This window comes from Rissa tridactyla, chromosome 7, assembly GCF_028500815.1.
Source record: "Rissa tridactyla isolate bRisTri1 chromosome 7, bRisTri1.patW.cur.20221130, whole genome shotgun sequence".
Taxonomy (NCBI): Eukaryota; Metazoa; Chordata; class Aves; order Charadriiformes; family Laridae; genus Rissa; species Rissa tridactyla.
Genome location: NC_071472.1, coordinates 1,623,246 through 1,644,257, shown reverse-complemented (window position 1 = coordinate 1,644,257; position 21,012 = coordinate 1,623,246). Strand labels below are relative to the sequence as shown.

Below are 21,012 nucleotides of genomic sequence, written 5' to 3'. Positions count from 1 at the left end.
GGCTTGACTCCACACTGATACATCCATCTTCTGTCCCAGTGCACTCTCTAGAATTACAGGAGCTTTGCTGGTGCTCAGAGGTGCCAGCTGAATATAGCCTGGCGCCTGCTCCACAGGCTTCTGTATCATTTTAACTACCTAAATTGGGAAGCGGGAGTACTTAGGAAAGCCCGAGGTATACATCTGTGTAAGTATTAAATCTGTGCTTTCAAATTCTCTGAAGTATCCCTAATAAGGAGAAGTTTGTAAACAATTTATATGCTGCTTTATGCTCACATAAAATAGAACAATTTCCGATGATGTCAATGTGTTGAAACTGCTCTCTGACTAATTAATTGATGAATAGGAAGAAAAAGTCTGAAACTAATCAATTCGGAGTTGTAAATAATGCACCCTGTTTTACGCAAACTTAATTAGAAAGGTTTTCCCTTTCCAGCGGTAGAGCACTCATAATTCTATGAGAAAGTTTGAAATAAATAAGCTTAGAATTGGGCAGCTGTTCACAAATTAGCGCTGTCACAGAACTCAACTTTTTTTAATCCTTTTATTATGCAGACTCAAATTTTTTTTTAACCCACGGTACACTATTGTACTTGAAATTTAACTCATTCTTAGCTACGTGCTGCTTCAGTATGATGAAGCCATGCATGAACACGCTGTTCTTTTCAGGGTACGCAGAGAAGCAGGAGAAAGCCATAATATTTCTTTTGGTGGAGTTACAAACCTTAACTGAGGCAGGAAAAAGTTAATAGTTGATAGCAACCTCGTACGTTCTGTCATGCGCGAAATTTTGACAGCAGCACTGAAGGAGGCAATTAAGGCACTTCCAGGTTTGAACGTTCCTTGGAGGCTGACACAACACAGCAGCTGCTCTCCCAAGGTGTGGGTGGCATCATCCCACCACAAGAAGGATTTCAATGAGCTGCATGGTTTCAGATGGATTCGTATAATGCCTTGCAAAAGCAAACCAAATTAATGCCTTTTTTAACAAGGGAAATTCTGCAAGCAATATAAATGACATTTGGGTAATGCCTCGGGAAAACATTTGGAAAGAGTACTTACAAAGGGAAATTTAGTTTCTCCTTTTATAGCACATTTTATTTCTTTACAAGTAATATTTCTGTTATTGTTGTAGGTACCAAGGCCAAACCCCTCTGCATCTCAACAGAGTAAATGCAAATGTGTTGAGAGACACCGAGTTTACACCACAATGGGTAATGACTGTTCATTTATTTGTAAGTAAGAACATTTGCAGTTTATTTTTGAGCCAAAAAGATCGTTGGCTGCTATTATACATATGAAAATGTGATATCTCATTTAAAATGTGGCAGCAGTTACTGACAGAAGCAAAACTAACCCCCAGAAAACACTGTATATAGAGTATCTGTTTTCCAAATATGAATGAGGTCACCCTTGGATGTGATCTATGTGTTATTAAAATGAAAGATTTCCCTAGGCAGAAAGCCATTAAGCCTGAATTAATGCCATAAATAGCTAACAGCTACTTCAGGTGAATAACTCTGATTAAAATACTGCTGTAGTTTTCTCAAATCACACTCCATGAATATTAGTCTGGAAATTAAGAATACAATGTTTAGCACATACTAACATGCTTATACACCATACAGTGGAGAATTTGCTGTGAGTTTCATTATTTGGTGGTGTGCCTTTGGCTGGGAGAGGAGATACCACTGGTGCCTCTGGCATGGTCCCAGTTCAGTGGCTGCAGAGCCCACACAGGATGCGAGGACTTGGATTGAATTTCCTCCTCTGCCTAAGAGAACTTCAACCTGCAGCCCCCATTTCCCATGAGAGCTTGGGAGACTGCTGGCTAATGAGGCAGGAAGGAAATTTCTCTCAGTCCATCCTATTAAAGCCGTATCACTTTGTACAGAATCATTAAGTATTAATTGGGCCAGAAAGGAGGCAGGGTGATGTTGTGGATAGTTGGGTACTAAGCCTGCCTCCAATCAATGTTTAATTTTCTCCTGTTAGATAGCCTTCAGAGCAGGGACTTGGACCCAAGCCTGCTCACTTGAAGTGGTACAAAATTACCGTCCATTGCTGGCACGTCCAGGGACACAGGGGGATGCACAGGGACACGGAGACTGCCACCCTTACACCAACCAAATTCCTAAAGCAGCACACCACCGTCTGCATGCAGCAACAGCATGTCAAAGCAGGGCTTCTAGACCTTTGTGTCCCCCCGCCTGCAGCAGACAGCTAACGTGCCACCTCCTGAGGATGGGAATATGCCCCTTCTGACAATGCAGAGCTCTATAAGCAGGGATATTTTAAAAAGCTCAGCTCTGAAGTGCCCTAGACCTTGCTCACCAGCAGGCTGTCTGCATACAGCTCACACCTGGGAGACCAAACATATCTATTCAGGCCTCCTCGAACAGAGTTGATAATTATTTACAGGTCTACCACCCCCTTGATGAATGATTTATGCACTGCCCTGCTGGGTTGAAAGGAGGCAGCAGGCAACCATGCCCTCTGAGTTTTGTGTGAAGTCCGACTGAAAAGAGATGCTCAGAAAAAGTCTACTAGACCAGACAAAATGATACCTCCCAGGCAGCACCAGCCCAAAACTCCACCCAATTATAATGTGGTATTTATGGCTACCGTTTTTTTTTTTTTTGTAAGCAGCAAGTGCATTTAAAATATCATTTGGTTCACAAAGGAAGGGTAATCTCGATTTTAGAAAGAGTGCCCCATTTTACTTCCAAGTTACAGATACAATTACATATGTGAAACAAAACCGGGAAAAATAATATAGATAACTCCATTTAGCCATTGCCATCTCAAAGGAAGATAAACTTCCTCATTCACTGTCGAGGGAGTAACTTAGATGTGCCTGGGTTTGCCAACCTCCCTTTTACCTGTGTGAATTATTTCTCTTGTGGCTTATGAGTTGTTTCAAGCATGACCTGCACGTAGCTAGACCAATCATTTCATGTTTGCTATTCGAGACTGCCATTTCTAACGGTTTTACTTTGTTTTCAAGATCTCTAATTGAGTTTGTAAAACATTATTTTTTCTCTGAGTTGAGACCAAAAAGACAGTAATCTCTCTGATCAACGCCTCTGAGGTTTCCAGAACACGTGCTGAAATCCCAAAGGCAGTTTTATGGTGTGAATTCAAGACACTTTTTATTTTTAATAAGAAAGCTATATGACTTCCAATATTCATAAAGCATTGTTGCTATATAAGATTTTGGAGTACAATTTGCCCTTCATGCAGATGGAGATTGGAAGCACAGATTAAGGGGAAAAAAACCCAAAACAATTCATAGGATAACGCTAGTAACAGAACTTTTAATTTTAAAAAAGGAGATCATTTGAAGGGGAAAGATAAATTGTATGACAAAGAAAATTGAGTTTTACTAAGATGATGTCTTCATTTATCATGTAAGCTTTACTATGAACAAGCTAGAGAAAAGATTAGCGTAGACGTGATCAAAATTGTTACTGAGGTTTGGTAAGGTGTCAGATCTTTATCTGACACCTAGAACATTACCAGGAACTGAAAGCAAATATTGTAAATATGGAAATTTGATGCATTTCTAGACACAAGACCAGATCCTGTCCTGCACAAGGGAAAAACTATTAAACTAGCTCAGCTCGGTGATCTAAGGGGCTAGGATTGCAACTGTGGGCCCCCAATAGACGCAGTTATGTGTACCGATTTTAGGACTTGGAGGAAGGCTCCTGAAGGCTTCATCTGTATTAGTACATTAAACTTGCCTGGGACTGTTCTCTGGCACCGAGTCCAACTGGCACGGGATGCCCTCTTCCTCCACAGGTGAACATGCAATCCGATTTTAGCATCTGTGTGCAGATACAGAAATGTCCCTTAGAATTTGATTTGCTATCTACTCTGGGACAAAGGATGCTGCTCAGTCAGGCACTCAGTTAAGAAATCTGTTGTCTTAATATAATCACTGTGATGCTGATGCAGAAGTGAAAATATTGTGTATCACATAACCAGTTCAGTCAGTCTTTTAGGCAGTGATTTTTTTTATTCTAAAGTAAATCAAAAGAGTGACTAACCCACCTTCTTTCTACTCTGAGAAGGCAGAGGGGAGAAAAACACAAGCGTACTTTAACCTTCCCCTTCCATCCCAAATGAGTTTTCTTAGCTTAATTGACTTTGTGTGTTTTTACGCCCTTCCTGTTTTTAACAACCAGTCGAAAGGAAACCACTTCTGGCCTAAAATTAATGGGAAGTCACAGGTAATGAAAAATCTGTACTCCAGACACTCCCACAATGAATGAAACGGCTTCGCTGAGAAGGGTATAGAAGTAATAAACTTGTAATAAATGTCAGAAAGATGTGAGCCCTTTATTGGAAAAAACTTCATGTACTGCTTTTAACAACTGAAGCTGTCAGTTATATAAATGATAATGTGCATTGAGGGAAAGTAAGCTATAAATCCTTTATTTCTGAAATGAAATTTTATCAAACATAAAGAAATAGGTTGATGACAAAATTAATTCTCTCATAATGCCAAATACGCATCTGGATATCAGTGTTTTGAATTCAGAGCAAAAAGGATTTTCTCAAATATTTTTTTGCATTATGAGTGCTTTGCGTCCAAAAGTGCCTGTGTCCTTTTGATCATCCTCACCCTCAAACTGAAAACAATTCTGGAATATTATTTTTACCACCACTAACTGGTACTGAGCAGAGCTTTGAGTGCCAATTCCAGTATGCACATCGTCAAACAGCAGGCTGTTGCATCCAGAGGAACCATGAGAAGAAAATGCTCTTTACCAACTCCAACACAGGTCGGTTCACTGAGTACATACAGACCGCAGGGTGCTCAAAACCAGCTTCTCACAGGACCTGAAACAGAGCTCACTGAGGTTTGAGATTCTTTCTGGGTCCATAACTGCAAAAAGAGACTCAAATTCAGCATAAAGGTTTAGGCTCAGCTCTATGTATGTTTTCCAGCTTTACTGAGCTTATTCATCTTTTTAAATTTGTAGCAGATTGATGCATCTAAATAAGAAGCAAAACATGGAGCAGTATTTATGCTAATGCCCTTACTTCACTTCCACTACCGGAGAAATATATTCTGTTCTTTAATTAAGAAAACAGAAGCAGAGGTAAATGACTCTACATAGACAGGACTAGCAAGAAGCAGCTCGAGGTTTACCCTTTGTAAATAAGGAAGGCAAGACACGGGCAGTTACTAAGATGTGCAAGAAAAAAGGAAATGAAATCACAAAGCCCAGATGACATTTGTCTAAGAGTCCTGAAGAAACTAAAGTCTGAAGTAAGTGAACTACTGCCAAATGTATGCAATTTATCATTACACACACCTACTATATCAGATGAGAGGACTAAGTGTCATACCCCGCTTTAAAAAAGCTCTAAGATTTGTGTTCAAGACATAAAGGGAGTACAGGGCATAAAGTATTTAAATGCAAGGGTATTTCAACCTTCTCATGTAGGGCAGGAAAATTTATCTCAAAGGTTATCCAATTTCTTTTCAAATGGTAAAACCAGGCTGTGCATTCATACAGGAAGTCCCCGTCAGAGGAGGTATGGGATTAACTGATGCATTAGCTGTGATTGCTTTAATGTTATAAATGATACTTCATGGGTTTGATGAATAGTTACATTTGGTTTACCTGCGGTTCTGCATTTGAAAAGGTAATATAGCAAAAGCAATAAAATTGAGTAAGTAGAACAGTATAGGCGGCTATTACCTAAAAAATAATAAATGAATTACACTGAAAGGCAGTATACATGCAATAACTGTCAGTCTGTTATCTATCAGCCCATTTTATTTCTATTAGGTGGTGGGAAAGAGTTCTATATTTTGTGTAATTATTGATGTAAAACTCAGATGAAAACAAACTGGCTTCTTCCTCCAGCTTTGTTTTCCTTTCTGCGTAAGATCATACACAAGTCAAAGGATCTGTTCTAGGAAATAAATATATATAATTTTTTTCTCCAGCCTCACCTGCCAGAAAAAAAAAAGGTTCCCTTCTGTCATGACAGATTGGTTAGAAGGTCACGGTAGATATTCTAGTAGAGCTAGGAATACATTTTTTTGGCACAACACTATACACATTTTAAATAATGCAACGCCATATTTAAAAGTACTTGCCAAGAAAAAGCATTGGTTTTATTTAGGCTCTATTTAATTCCCGCCTGTAAAAGCTGAGCAGGCGTGAACTTATGCAGGTCACACAGTCAACCCAGAGATAACCAGTCTGACTGCGATACCGCTGATGTATCTGGAAAGCAAAGGGATGTTCTAGATTCCTATTTTCTCTGGGAGGGAAAAAGAAAAGTTCTAGTAGGAAAAAAACCCACAAACTCTACAAAAAAAGCATAGGGAAAGATGAGGATGAGTGGAGATGTAGAGTGGGTTTCGTGTAAGGGGAAAATGAAGTGACCTGGACTTTCCTTCTGCCTGTAAGGCTAAGGAAGAAGAGACCGAAGCCCGTGAAATCACATGTCATAAAACCATATATTAAAAATGATTGCCCACTGTTTCTCAGAATACCAGAGTATTCTCAGAATGGAAGACCACCCAGTAAGAATATCAAGCAGCAAGCATACAGCTAATGTGGTGAAATTGAGGTACTTTTATACAAAATGTGTAATTAATCTTAGAACTCTATGGCTCAAGCTGTTGTTGAAACCAAAAGTCAAAACAGATTAAAATAGATGTTAAGAAAAATTCATAGAAGATCTACAAATAGATATTAAATGCGATGGTCTGAATGCAGCCCCCACACTGGAAACTCCACACTGCTAATTGCTGGAAATGCAGACTGCTGAGGGAAGAATTATTTTATATTTTTGCTATTTCTTATACTGTTTTCCAAGCACCCAGTCCAGATCATTGCCTTTGATTCAGTCAGGTATGCCTATTCTTCTCTAATGTGCCCTTTACCATCATACATTAGGTATTATGGAATTTTTTCCTGAAAAAATGGGATTTCGTTTGTCATGGTTACCGGCAAGTGGCCCACCCACAGTAAGTTATAAAACAGATGCTTTGGTGCAAACACCACACTGTTACACAAGCCATACCCTTCAAGTTTGTATACCTACCCTTGCATGTTTTATTCACTCCTGTACCTCTGTGGCTTTATTCTGTGTTCTTAAATTGTCAGGAATACATTATTCTAAAAAGGACACTAATACTATATAATGCCGTGTAACGTAACTTTGGAGAGAGAAGTCTTTCCTTATTTGGCCACAATATAGTAAAGGATAAGAAATCCAGAAAATAATAGCTGACAAACTAGACAGGTTACTGCGGAACCACTGGGCTGGCTGCAGCGGCACTGCTCAATACGCACCGCTTGTACTGAAACCATCCAGCACTGTGAAGGACCAACATCTCTAACACCGGGACAAAGGCAGAAGTCTTGGTCCACACACAGGAAATAACCGCTATTACAGAGGAATCGAGTTCTGAACAACCAGGGAAAAATGAAGTATAAAATTTTTTTGACGCAGCAAATATCTTTTACACACTAGTTTACAGATCTGTGCGGTTGCGCTGTCAGGTGCATGTTGAAAGTAAGTATCTTAGTAACATTTGGAGATTGGTTATTCTCATGAATAAAGACAGCGGTTGTCTATTATATGAACTAAAAGGAGAACTATCCTGAGCAGTGAATGGTTCTGCACTGTGACAGTGCATGGTTACTCGTCAGGTGGCGAAAAAAGTCCTTCCATGAGACAAACCTGCTCTGCACTATTTTTACACTGCTCTTTCAAACGGGTGGCATTACCCGGAATCTAACACGGCATTAGGACTGAATGAATAATGCAGTCGCTGAATTTTGCTTTTTCTTCTGTATTAGTTTTATGGGAGAGTATTGTTTTAAGGGTGCCAAACTCTATGAATTTCTATTTTCTTCTACCACGATTGCTCACGTTTTCCTACTTGGGAGCAAACATCCTACTATTAGTATTAAAAATTAAGAGAGAAAGAATACTTTGCACTTATACAGGCAACTTCCACTTCTTCTTAACGTACTTTTCAGGAAGCAATTAGTGCTTACAAGGCCCGGGCGAGGTTAGAGATAAGAAAGCTGCAATGCAGAGAAATTGACTCGCTCATCCTGCGAGACGCACAGAACTGTGGATTTCCAGTCTCGCCCTCTAGCACTAGACTGAGGTCTCTGCTTTGCTTATATAGAGGCCACCTTAGGAATCATTTAATTCTTTAAAGGCTGTATATCATGTACATTGAACAGACTTTGTAGCCCAAAGAGATGTTAAAAAATTCCGAGCAATCTTTCGGTATGTTTTGAGAATAAAAACAAAGGCCATAAAATCACTTACGCGTGTTATTTTAGAACATACTGAAAAATGCTTTTATTATTTTGTTAGTTGAACGAGAAATACGAAGTACCAAGATGTTTCTCATTCTTCTATCAAAGCAGCTACTTTATGCAGTCGGTTTTCAGTGTCAAAAAAGGATACTATTCAACTGACAACAAAATGTTGTAAGTCAGGACTTTTTCACTTTGCTTAGTGCTGGCAAGTCTGGTCACACACAGGCAGGAAGAGGTGAAAGGAGCACACTAAATTGGCCTGCTTAATCAAAATACAGAACTTCCCAGACCTTTTATTCACTACCCATTGAGAAAAAATTTAAGGTCTGCACAGTCCTTGCCTGGCTGGTCACGTAAACAGGATGGCTAACTGGTTTGTTTTGCTTTCCTTTTCTAATGAGCAAGGCTTCCCTCACAAATGTAGTAACATTTCAGACAATGCTGAAAACTTTCTGTCGCTTTTGATGCGAGAACTACAGCCTCTAAGATCTGGGCGTGACGATTTGAAAAAACATCCTAACTGTACATGCACGAGAGCACTCCGCTGCTCGGATGTAAAGGCTCTTTGGGTGAGGTGGCAAAAATTCCTCTGAATTTTACCTGAAGGATGGTGAAATATACCTGCTTTGGGACACATGTTTCAATGATGATTACTCAATCTATTTATTTTTAAATGGAGAAATACAACGTTTTGAGATGTAACCCTAACTTACTACAGGTTCTCCTGCAGGATCTGGTAACCGGGGCTGGGACCAGAGGGTAAGAATGGCTCGATGCCCAGCTGCTCCTAACAGGAGTCCATGTGCTTCCCTCCGGTACTGGGAAACTAGAGAAAGCATTAACAGGAGGCACTTAATAACCTGTCCAAAGGGTGACTGGGCTACCTTAGCCACCCTTCATGGTTGCTGACCCATAACCCACTGAAACCCCGCCAGGGTTATGGGGCAGTGCTGGCTCTGGGAGCACATCAGGCCTCCTGCACCCCACACCACCCGGTGACTGACCTGGTGTGCAAACACTTTTCATGACTCTAATATAATTGGTTTCTATTCTCGGGGTTTTCACACTGTTTTCTCTACCATTCCATCCATTGGCGACCAAAAACCTAACGGGGAACGCACCAGCGAGGGGGAGGCCGGGCCGGGCCGGGGGAGAGCAGCCGCCCGGGTACAGCAGCTGCCCAGAGCCCCTGGCGGGAGGGCGTCCAGGATCCCACCCCAGATTAGGGGTTTATGAGGGCGGAGGGACGCCCGCATCGCCTCACGGCGGGGACCCAGCAACACCGCCCGCTCCCCTCAGCGCCCCTGCCCCGCCTTCCACCATCTCCCCTCAGCGCCCCTGCCCGCCTTCCACCATCTCCCCTTGCCGCCGCCCTCCCGGCAGCCGCAGTTGGTAAGACGAGGAGCCGCCTCCCCGCACCTGCCCGCCTCTCCTTCCCTCTCTCCCCACCCGCCCGGCCGAGGCAGGCTCCGCGCCTCCTCCGCGGGGGCACCCACCTCGCCGCCTCCCCGCTCCGCCGGGCCGAGCCCCAAGTATCGCGGGAGCCGGGTGGGCTGCCCGCGCCGCCGCAGCCATTGGGCGGCGCGGCGGAGGAGAGGCGGCCGGCGAGGCGGCGAGGCAGCGGCGCGGAGCCCAGTCGAGCCCAGCGCAGCCCCGGCCGCGCCCGGGGGCCGCTGTCCGGCCGCGCCCGGGCGGCCATGAGGAGGAGGAGGGCGGCGGCGCCGCGCTCTGCCCCGGGCGGGCGGCGGCGCTGCTGAGCGCGGGGCCGGGGAACGCCGCTGAGGGGCTGGCAGGTAAGCGGGGGGGCAGCCGGAGGGTCCCCGGGCAGGGGTAAGGGGAGGGGGGCTCGTCCCCTTCGCCTCAGCCCTGGCTCGTCTGTCAACTTCGAATGACGCGGGGGGGCCGGTGAGGGCTGGCCGGGGTCGGGGGCTGCCGTCGGTCCTGGGTTAACGGTGCGCTGGGCAAACCGCTTCACGGATGAAGCCGCCCTTATCCCGGTCCCGCTTCTTTTCCTGCCGGTGGTTTTCAGGCGGCGGAGAGGTTTTTCAGCAGGGATGAGCCTGACCTGGGGCAGCGGCTCCAGACGGCGATGCATGGGAAAGTGTGATTCAACCCCAGACCTTGCCGTTTTCTCCCTGAGGAACTGAGAGCGTCTCGCTTTTTGAGGTTGCGAGAAAAGATGTAAATGCCCCTGGCGAACCATGGCTAGAGTATATTCGCAGCAGAGAGGGAACACCGTTCTGGGCTGTAAATTTCAGCCGTAGGTTTCCCGGCTCTCTGGGAAATCCATCAGCCTGGTTTATTCCCAATATTCCGATGCCGTGTCTCCGTTCCCAGCACCGAGCTGGCAGCACCAAACGCCGTTAGGATTTTGCTAGCCGCTTGTGTTTTTGTGTGAATGTAAATAGTCAAAACCCAGGGTAAATGAGATTTGGCACCGCTGTTTTGAAGCTAGCGTTTTTCTTCAAAACACTGTGAAGTTAGGATGCCAACGGTTTTCCCAAGAATTGGGTTAAAACTTCATCAGAGCTAACAGAAAATAAAGTTTATTTTACATTTTTTAATAAGAAATTTTATCATTCTGAAATAGTAAAGAAAAAAATAGCTGCTAGGGCTGCCGTTATTTCTTCTTTGTTGCAAAATGAGAATGGGATGAATATTTGGGTGCTCCTGGGTGAATGGAAATAGCAAGAGGAAAGATTAATGAGAGATTAAGACATGCTCAGAATTATGCAAAGGAAAGCAGGAGGCAAAGATTATTTTAACTGGTTGATGGCTACTGGACTCTGAGGGAGGAAGTGAGGCCTTAAAGCTTGTATTGTTTTTCAAGTAGTCCTTTTTAATTTTCCTCTGTTGTGCCCTTGATTGATGGCACGTGTGATTATCATTGATCTTGATGTTCTGCGCTAATCGGTAAAACCATGCAAAGGTGCTAAGGCTAAGGAAGACATTTAAAAAAATTGGTATAACTTGAAAAGTGGTACTTTATCTTCTGATATTTTTTTACCTGGCCTCTTACCACAAATGCTTTAGGATTTTCTTTTCCTTGTTTACAAAAAGTGGTTTTGGATGGCATTAAACAGAGAGTGTGTAATATGGCATAGATTTGGATTCCCTTGGGTTAGTTCTTTGAGGTTTAGAAGTGACTTCTTCACCGAAGCAGTAGTCTAAGAAACAAAGTGTGTGCAGTGTCTTCCTATCTTTGTGCTGGTACATGAGCGATCAGTGTTTGCGAGTTCCCAAAGATGAGTGTGCGCTGTCAGGAGATGCTGATGCTGGAAGAACAGGCTGGAAAGCCAGACTCGCAGTCTCCCATTCGGCTGCGGATGAGCTTTAAGAAAATCTGAGCGTAAACAACTGTGGCTTTCAGGCACACATGCGGACTGAAGGGGAGGAGATGAGCCTACGTGGTTTTGGGGTTTAATGTCTGTTAACGCCTGCCTCCTGCCTCCCCTGGAAAAAACTATGATTCTTGCTGAACATTCATGAAGAAGAGAGGTGACATATCTGTTCCCACCGTCCTTACCCCCAAGAACCCTACTCCTAGAGGAGAATAAGCTGTAAAAACTTATATAAGCACAAGCTTATGACCAGTTTATATTTGGGAATGTGCACAATCAGGTTGCGTTACTTTCCTTGTAATGTTAAGTGCAGTTGTTTTGGGTTGAGGCAAAATACAGTATAGAACTACCTAACCCTGCTGTCAGATAACAGAGAAATTAAGGCTAAAGAAAAAAAAAAAAAGAAAAGCAGAATCGGTTGGAAATAAGAAAATAGGAAACCCGGTAATATTTTTCTATGTAAAACACAATTCTAGTGGGTTTTGTACATTAGCAGGTGAATTTAAGAGAATACTTTTCCTGAAAATATGGGAGAATTGAGTTCCATTTGGCTGTACATCATTTTTTGAACATAGGAGAAGATGGTTTGTTTTTTTGTTTTTTTTCTGTTTTTTTTTTTTTTTTTAAATCCAAAATACTAAGAGCTGTGCACTTTTAACAAACCTTTCTTCAAAAACTTTGAGGTGAGTTAAAAAAAAAGGATTGGACGGCACAGACTCTATTACTATTGTGATGATCAGTTTTAAGTTAGAGTAGGATGACAACCAATAAGTCAGAAAGGGTTGTTATTGGTTATCAGAAATGGTCTTTTTAGTATTCACAAACTTTCCTGTTTTGAAGACTGTTGTTCCATTGGATTGGAAGAAGCGAGGGAGCTCTGATTTGCCAGCGTTGTAAATGAGTTCCTTTGGCCTTGGTATGTAGAAAAAAGAATCAAGAGGTCCTTCTCTTCACAGCATAGGTGAAATACATGTTTTCTGTTGACACAGGCGTTTTGTGTCGGATATGTCCTCCCAGCTCATGTGAGCAGGAGTGCCTTACTTGGCTGATCTTCGGGTTCAGGTTGGTGACTGCTGGTGAGGGCTGTGCTCCGGCTCTTCTGCACCAGGACTGCATGGTGCTGGGCACGGGGTCAAGCCATGGCTGGACCTCCCTGCAGAAAGGTGCACATCCAGCAGGTCACTGCCTTTTTGGCTATGTGGAGTAGTAAGGAGTCCCTCTTACAAATGAGACTTGTGTAGGAAACTGTCTTACAGTGGTTATTTCTTTGGTGACGCTCTGGTTCCAGCTGTTTGCAGTTTGGGGTTTGTGGTAGTATCTTCACGCACAAATATCTTTGTCCATTTGGTCAGTGGGACTGGTGCAATATGAGTGTGGAGTTATTTTTTGGTCTTAGTGTAGTGTTGACGTTGAGTGTGGCAGTGTGGCTGGGGTGGCTGGTCCAGTGTCTTGGTGGAGCGTGTCCAGAGAAGGGCAACGGAGCTGGTGAGGGGTCTGGAGCAGGAGTCTTGTGAGGAGCGGCTGAGGGAGCTGGGGGTGCTCAGCCTGGAGAAGAGGAGGCTGAGGGGAGACCTTCTCGGTCTCTACAGCTCCCTGAAAGGTGGGTGTAGCCAGCGGGGGTCGGGCTCTTCTCCCAAGGAACAGGCTATGGGACAAGAGGAAACGGTCTTAAGTTGTGCCAGGGCAGGTTTAGATTGGATATTAGGAAAAATTTCTTCACCAAAAGGGCTGTCAAGCATTGGAAGAGGCTGCCCAGGGCAGTGGTGGAGTCACCATCCCTGGAGGTATTTAAAGGATGGGTAGATGTGGTGCTGAGGGACATGGGGTAGTGGGGGTTTTTGTCAGTGTTGGGCTGATGGTTGGACTTGATGATCTGAAGGGTCCCTTCCAACCGAGGCAATTCTATGATTCTATGAATGTGTGGTGTCTGTGCTGGCAAGCCACATGATTGTCGAAGGTTTGTGGGGAAGTCTCCTGGTATATGTCTACAGCTCCTTGGGCTGTTTGGGATGATTGTCTCATTGCTTTTCCCCTGGTCCTTGTGTCATTGCCTGACTTGCTCCAGCATTTGGTTCTTGTTTGGAGAGCCAGAAGGCTGGTCCTGGGTAGTATCTGTCAAGTTGTCAGTACTACTCAAGTACTTGTTACTTTTTAATTTCACTGGTATGTGGGAGAGCACCCGCCATCTGAAAACAGAATAAATGTAGTCAGGTTAGTCTGCTAACTAGCTGTGACGAGGTTGTGCAGCAGCTTTCAAGACCTGCCTGTCGCCCGGTGGGGTGGTCAGTGTAGGTTAGAGAGAGGGGAGACATTGGGTCTGAGTGTCAAGGCAAGGAGAAACCTGTGAGGCTGGCGACCAGAGTCCTCGGATTTGTTCATACCTGTTAGTAGATGGGCTGTGCTTTGGGGAAGAACATGGAAAAAGGAGTGAGAGGAGGGCTTTGCATTTCTTCTGTGAGCTTCCAGTAGCTTCCAGTAGCACCTGGGATTGTCTTCTGATATTTAGGTATTGAGTTTATGCCCACATTCTATGCCAAAATCTCTGTGGGTTTTTTTTTTTGTTGTGGTTTTTTTTTTTTTTTTAGTTGGCTTTACATTTTTGGTGGTTTGTGCCAACACATTGGTAGAAAGAGCCTGGCTTAGTACAAAGTTAGTACCCGAAGGCATGGACTGTAAAAGAGGGAGTAAACCCAGATAAACTCTTAACAAATTAGGCATCATTTGCAAGCTAAGTGGCTTACAATGAGATGGCTGCGAACACAAAAACATTTTCTTATCTGGATATTGAGGATGTGGTGCTTTGAGGTATTGATTCCGGGAGAAACTGGTGCTAGTCATCTCCTGACTCTAGTCTGAACAAAGCAGTGCAGAATAAAGGGTAGGCTTTTATTACAAAGAAGTTTGGTTAGATGAATTAATAAGTCTTTTCCACTTTAATTTCTGAGTCACGGAAATGCATTTTAAAATGAAGAATAGGTCTATTTTTAAATGTCAAGCAGCCTATTTCAGGAAAGAAGAGAGGGGGAGAAACGAATTCTTAAAACACAAAACACTGGGTAGCTCTAACTAGAGATACCTGTTGTTTTTGGTTTTTTTTTTTAACTTCTTACTAAATGTGAGAGAGCTTCCTGTATTGATCTCAGAGATTGACGGTTCTAGCATTATAAGTTCTTCAGATACCTGTACATGAATTAATAAACTGCTTATGGTATTAAATGATGATTCATGGTTTTTGCAGAGGATAGTATATATCGAGGTTTGGTTGGATCAATCTAGTAATAAGATTTTTTGTAGGCAAAATGTTTTAAATGTATTTATTTTAAAATTAAGGTATGGCTTAGAAAGAAAGGGTTGCAAATCTTAGTAGTTTCTAAAGCAAGCTTGCCTCTTCAGTTTTTTAGTGATAATTGCTCTTGTAGCAACTCTGATAAATTTAATTTATAATGCAACGTAGCACGTTTTACGCAAAGCTTAAGCAGTGGACGTTAGCTCGTTAGATCATATTCCATGACACCATGGATGCAGTTATGTTTTAATGGAGTTTTGTCAGTTCACGCTGGCTAATTTCCATTCGGTGCAGTACTGCCTGCCTTGGACTCTGATTCTGCAGCAGAGATTGACAAAAATAATAATGCCAAATCTTTCTGTGACTGGTACTTAAATATTGTTGTCTGTTTTTTTCACTCCTGCAGTTTCAGTGAATCACAGGAAAGCTACGAGAAACGGTCGCATTCATTCTTTGATTTATTGAAGGTGAAGGCTGGAAATTTTAAATTTCAGATGAGCTGAACCCTGACCTGCCTTCTTTAGGTGTGAAAAAGACGTTTGTGATCACTCTTATTTTTGCTTGGGAATTTCTTCCGGCAAACTTCTGATTACTCTTCAGCTGACCTACCCATCTTTTGCAGGAGTCTGATCCAAATGGCTCTGACAGAGCAGATGCGTACTATAGATCAGTTCTGAAAGATTAAAACTCTACTTTACCTGAGGGCTTTATGGGTGCTTTTACTACAGAGTTGCATTAATTTTTAAAAAAATTAAGTATTCTGCTGCTATCACGAGCTCCATGTTCATTAATATGTACATCACTTGAGCATCAAATGTTGCATTATAACAAGGATTTGTCAACAGCAGTAATTTAAAATGTCTGAATTAACTGGCTCATAAAATGATCCAGTGTTCTCATACACAGTACTCTTGTGGTCGGTATCATAACAGTATCTATGGCCATCCTAAGGTTTCTATTTCTTTGCCTTTAGCCTAAATTCTTTCAAGTGTGTATGAGAGGGACATTTGAAAGGCTGTGAATTGAGGTGCTCGCTAACATATAGAGATGTCAGACGGGATAAATTTCAGCGCTGACTAAGGTGTTAAGTCGCATGTGTTAATGCGAATGGTCTACATGACAAATAACAGATTCAGTAGAAAAACACGGCATGCCTTGGTTAAATAATGAAAAGGCAGGAAATTACCACTGGAGTCATAACAGTAATGTAACTCCATCCACTTACCCATTACAGTATACTGCCTTCAGACGGCAGGCACATTAGAGAGATAAGTATCTACCCCAAAAGGTCAACCAAGGCAGTTTTCTGCCCCCGTCCCCCCAACAGTGTAGTTTTTTTCCCCTCAATACTGTTAGTTTAGAGGGATGTAAAGGAAGAGGGGAGGAGGACTTCTGTTTGTAGTTTGGTGCTATGCAGAGGTATTGAGGAAATAGTCTGTGTGGAAATGCGCAGCTGTATACAGCAATACTTAGTCAAACCTGTACTATAAAACACCCGTACAAATAACAGATTATCAGGAATAGGCATTCTTGATTCTGCTTTTTGGCTGCGGAGCATTGCACACGACGTGTGCTACTTAACTGCAGTAATAACCGTGATGTGATTTGGAAATACAGCTCTTGTCCTCTGGGAAGGCAAGCCGCTGAAAGGCAGTGCAGGTATCGCTGGGGCATATTTTGCTGTGGTTTCTCTTCCTCTACCGCTATCACCATCCTGGTGGTTAAAGCTCTTCTAGCACATAGCAAAACCTGTTTAAGTGCTTGTTGACCAGGAGGCAGAAGCAGGTCTCCTTGTCCTCCTGCAAGACAGGGTGCAGGGTGCCAGTGGGATTCCTGGGTGTTCCATCATCCCAGTAGAGGTATCTTCTGGTGCATCCCCTCCGCTGCTGCCAGTTCCACATAGCTGTTGGACACCTCTGGGGGACGCTGAAGGAGCCAGGAACCAGCCGGCAGCTGAAAAAAGGCATCCCTTCCTCTCTCCGAGAGCAAGCCCCAAAGCTCCGGGCAGCTCAGGGGGCTTTTGGCAGAGCCTGGTACCCAGGGGAGCAGCCCCCCCTGTTGCTAAGCAACCACTGCCTGATGCTGCACCGCAGCTCGCTGTAGATGCATGCAGATGTGGCCACATCTGGCAAAGGAAGGAGCTGTAGCATTCCTCATCCCGTCCTCTGCCTGTTCCTATAGTACATGGTAGATTAAGCTGCATTTTTATCAGGCCCTGGCTCCTGTAGGCACTTCATTAAGCTTTTACGGCTAACAGTAACATCAGTGTTGGCTTGAAAAATGATGTTCAGCTCTATTTTAGATTTCATTCCATAAGAAATTGACTGTTTTGTTTTGAAACAGTACTTTCATAATAATAATTTGCAGTTTGTATCCTTTCTTATCTAAGCATCTAGATATCGTTAGTCAGTTTTGGTGCTCCTGGGGGGTATAGATGGCTAACACTGGTTGCTTTGCACAAGCTGCAGTCTCACAGGTTTGGGAGATCAGGTGGATGTCAGAGTAGTTTTGATATTAATGTGATAGATGTAATCACGGTTCTAGGATGTAGACGGACTCTGGGACTCTGACTGTGCTTCTGTATTAAATCGGTAAAAGCGCTGAGTTATAAATCAGGCAATTTTCTTTGGAGGAACTTTTGTAAACAGTTTATTTCTGTCTCGCTCAAGGATTAGGACACTTAATTCATATTGAGCCTTAAGAGTGGCAACAGATTAAGGGGCCGTTCAAGGATACACCGATACTGATTTAGTGAAACTCGCCATCTGAAAATGTGTGGAGATAAAATTCTATAAAGTTTCTTCTGAATCTAGTTTTTTTTGTGTGTAGTGCTTGAAGTGCTGTTGTGTTGGACTTCCTCTTACCCCCACCCCTGTGTTGCTGCAATTTATGTCTCTTAAGTCCACAACAGAGCCTTAAATTGCCACAAGTCTCACCAATAAAGTGTGAAAACAAAAAGCAGTGGGAGGAAACCATTCGTGCGTGGAACAGGTGGATGCTCCTTAAAGGAGCTCGAACCAAGATAATCACCAGGCGTGTTACAAAAAGCCACGTTCAGTGCTTCAAAAAGGCATTACTCTGGCTCGAAGCTTCCAGTTAACACCTTAGGTGAAATTTTTACATGCAGCATATTTGCAATTTTAACACTTTTAGTCCATTAAGTCACAAGACGTGAAGATTATGCTTGTCACTTTATCTGACCACTCTGTCACTTGGGCGGATGGCTTTGAGGGATCCAGGCAAGTGAGACCGAGGGGCTGGTCCCCTTTCAGCACTGATAGGAAAATACTGGCTCAAGATTTCGGGCTTTTGTTCAATCAGTGCCCTAACGTGGGCTCCATGTCCAGCTTCGAAGGTGACTCCGGGGGCATCACCAAGGGAGCAAATGGGTGTATGCTTTTCAAAGTCTTGGCCTCAGTCTGTGCTCCCATTGTTTCTACACAGGGGATAATATTTTTTTTTTTTTTTAATCTTGCAGAGATACTGTGAATCAAAAGCTTTTGAGGCAACTGGATAGAGTAGTGATGAATGCCATGGCTTCGAGCCCCTGAGAAAATTAAATATTGTTCATTCTGTGCATGGCTTGGGGTCGTGTGATGAGTTATAAGAAGAAATACTGAACAATTGCTTCGTTTTACCAAATCTGGTCTGCCGTGTGCACTCAGGGACAGTGGGCTCTGCAGAGAGTTTTTTTTTAGTGCGTGAGAAAGGCAAGTCAAGGTTTTGCAGCTATCTCTTAATTCTGCCGGTTTTCTGAGCTTGGATTTGCAACCTCCATAACATCCTCTTACCACAGCGTTTTATTGCAACAGTTTTAGGAAAGGCTGGCTATGCAGATGATGTCTACATTTACATACTGTTTTCTGGTATAAACCCTGTTTTTATTGCTTATAACACTGCCAAACTGCAGGGTTTTTTGGGGCAGGAATTTCCCTCACTTTGTTGCCGGTTTTTGGTATTTTTTTTTTTTTGGGTTAGCAGCCATTGTATCTAGTTCTTGGTTTAAACCATGGTTTGCATTTGCTTTTTTTTTTTTTTTAAGACATACTAATGAAATTATCTCTTAAGGAATTGTAATATAAAGCATTTATGGAGACCAAAAAGCATTCAAAATCCACAAGTGTATTGAAAGAAACATGGAGACTTTGGCACAAGTGTCCCAAGATTGGTGTAAGTGGTCTGGACCATGATTGAAATTTTTTTCCTATGTATTTTGAGTTAATCTCAAACTGGAGAAGGAGAACCTTGCTCTGAGCTAGGTTAAAAAAAAAAAATAAAATCCAAATTATAAACTTACATTTTATTAAAAAAAAAATCTTTCTGTCTGAAACTATTTTTTCAAATTCAAGTCAAGCACTTGGTTGAAGAAAAATAGATCAGTTAGCCTATCTGGCTGATGTATGCGTATCCATTTGGAATTCAGTATGCATGGATTTTTGCATATTTGTTCAAATAAACCTTAATTGAAATGTAAACTAATTTGAGGATCGTGGTGAGGTTAGGTGGAGCCTGGGAGCTCTCGGGTATGCGTGGGACCAGTTTAAACTCGGCGGTGCCTGATGGTACCCGGTTCTGGTTTCCACCTGGCTTCATGTACGCCCAGAGAAAGGGCTGAGCTGGTCAGCCCTCTCTGCGGCAGGGAGGGGGGCTTTCAGCAGAAGACCACGCAGAAGACAAGTGGTCCCTCTTCAACCATTTCATCTTAATTCCTCATCCCATGTGAACCAACGTGGTGTTCCGGCAGGTTCCCCCAAGGACTGAGCCACCTCGTCGGTGGGACTGAGCCTCCACTGTGTGCCTTTGAAAGCTCCCTCCCACCCCAAAGAGAGAGCTCTTGTAGTGTGAATTTGAAACTTGCGTTCCAAGAAAAAAAAAAGGAGTTCTCCTTTGGTGCTTCATACTTACCAACAGGTCATGTTCCCTGCAGGCATTTTTATGTATGTTTGCAGAGTAACTGGCTGGGACTGTATGGGCTGCAAAGTTACAATATCTGCTGGTGGTCTTTCTCTGGGCAATGAAATACTTTATTTAATTTCTTCCTTAAAAAAAAATAAATATATATATATTTATAGGATGTGAAGAATAGAATGCTTGTTTCTTTGCCACTAGTGATCCTCACACTTGTAGCAAAGCAACCCAGGACTAGATAAATGGTTAGAGCTTGAGGTGAAAGGCGTTTCGCATTGGGCTGCGACATCTTCCCTGGAGTGAGGTGCTGTGCACACATGGGGGTGAAAGCACCCTGAATTAGCTGGACTTTGAAAGATTAAAGTGGGTTTTATCTTTTTAAGAAGGGGGAGGAATATTGAATCTGAATTGAATTTTATTTATTGTAAAAAAGAAGTTTTCCATAGTTGCTGCTAACTTTATAAGAGCCTCTTGCTCAGCCTTTATTCGAAGAGCCGTACGCTGTGCAGCTGGCAAACGCTTCGGTTCCTGGGCAGGATCTTTGTTTAAAAACTGCACAGAATTGGGAATTGAAGATTTTTCCAGTCGCCCATCTATGACTGCTACGCTTCTGAGGTTTACTCGCTTATATTAAAACAAGAACTGATGAAGAAAAAAATTTCTTCTGTATTATTAAGAGCTTGGGGAGGAAATGCCTTTGTATCTCAGCTGGTGCTGAACAAATAACCATTCTGCTCAATGCTACAAAAGCCAATTGCAGCCACCATGGTGACGGAGACTGCGTGGGGAGGGTTAACGCGCTGGCTCTTTTCTCCTCTCTTTTTTCTAGTAACGATCTCTGTTAATTTGTTTTTTCTTTCTAATTTTCTTCCTATAATTAAACTGTTCCCGTTGACTAGCATGAAAATGAATTGTGCTAACCTAAAACAAGTATTCCCAGGCCCTTGAAATTTTAAATCAACTGGCGGTGAATCACTTCAGCAAGAAAAAGAGCTATTGGTTGTGTTTATATTTAAGACAGATGGAAAACTTTATTAATGATTACATAGTAAAATAGCGCTTCAAGAGTAATTGGAAAAACTGTATTTAAATCAGTCCATCTCTTCCCTCTCATTGGTTCAAATGACCTGTAATTAAATGTAATGTAAATTTCTTATATTTG

At 42.7% G+C, this 21,012-nt stretch overlaps 1 protein-coding gene across 2 annotated transcripts in view; it reads left to right on the top strand.

The window, feature by feature from the left end:
* Nucleotides 1–9,996: 9,996 nt before the first annotated feature.
* GALNT13 (polypeptide N-acetylgalactosaminyltransferase 13) overlaps nucleotides 9,997–21,012 on the top strand; it is a 130,532-nt gene continuing 119,516 nt past the window's right edge. For both annotated transcript variants that reach the window (XM_054210140.1, XM_054210141.1), the window contains exon 1: nucleotides 9,997–10,108. The gene's annotated coding sequence lies outside the window, so the exon portion shown is untranslated. The remainder of the gene's footprint in view (nucleotides 10,109–21,012) is intronic.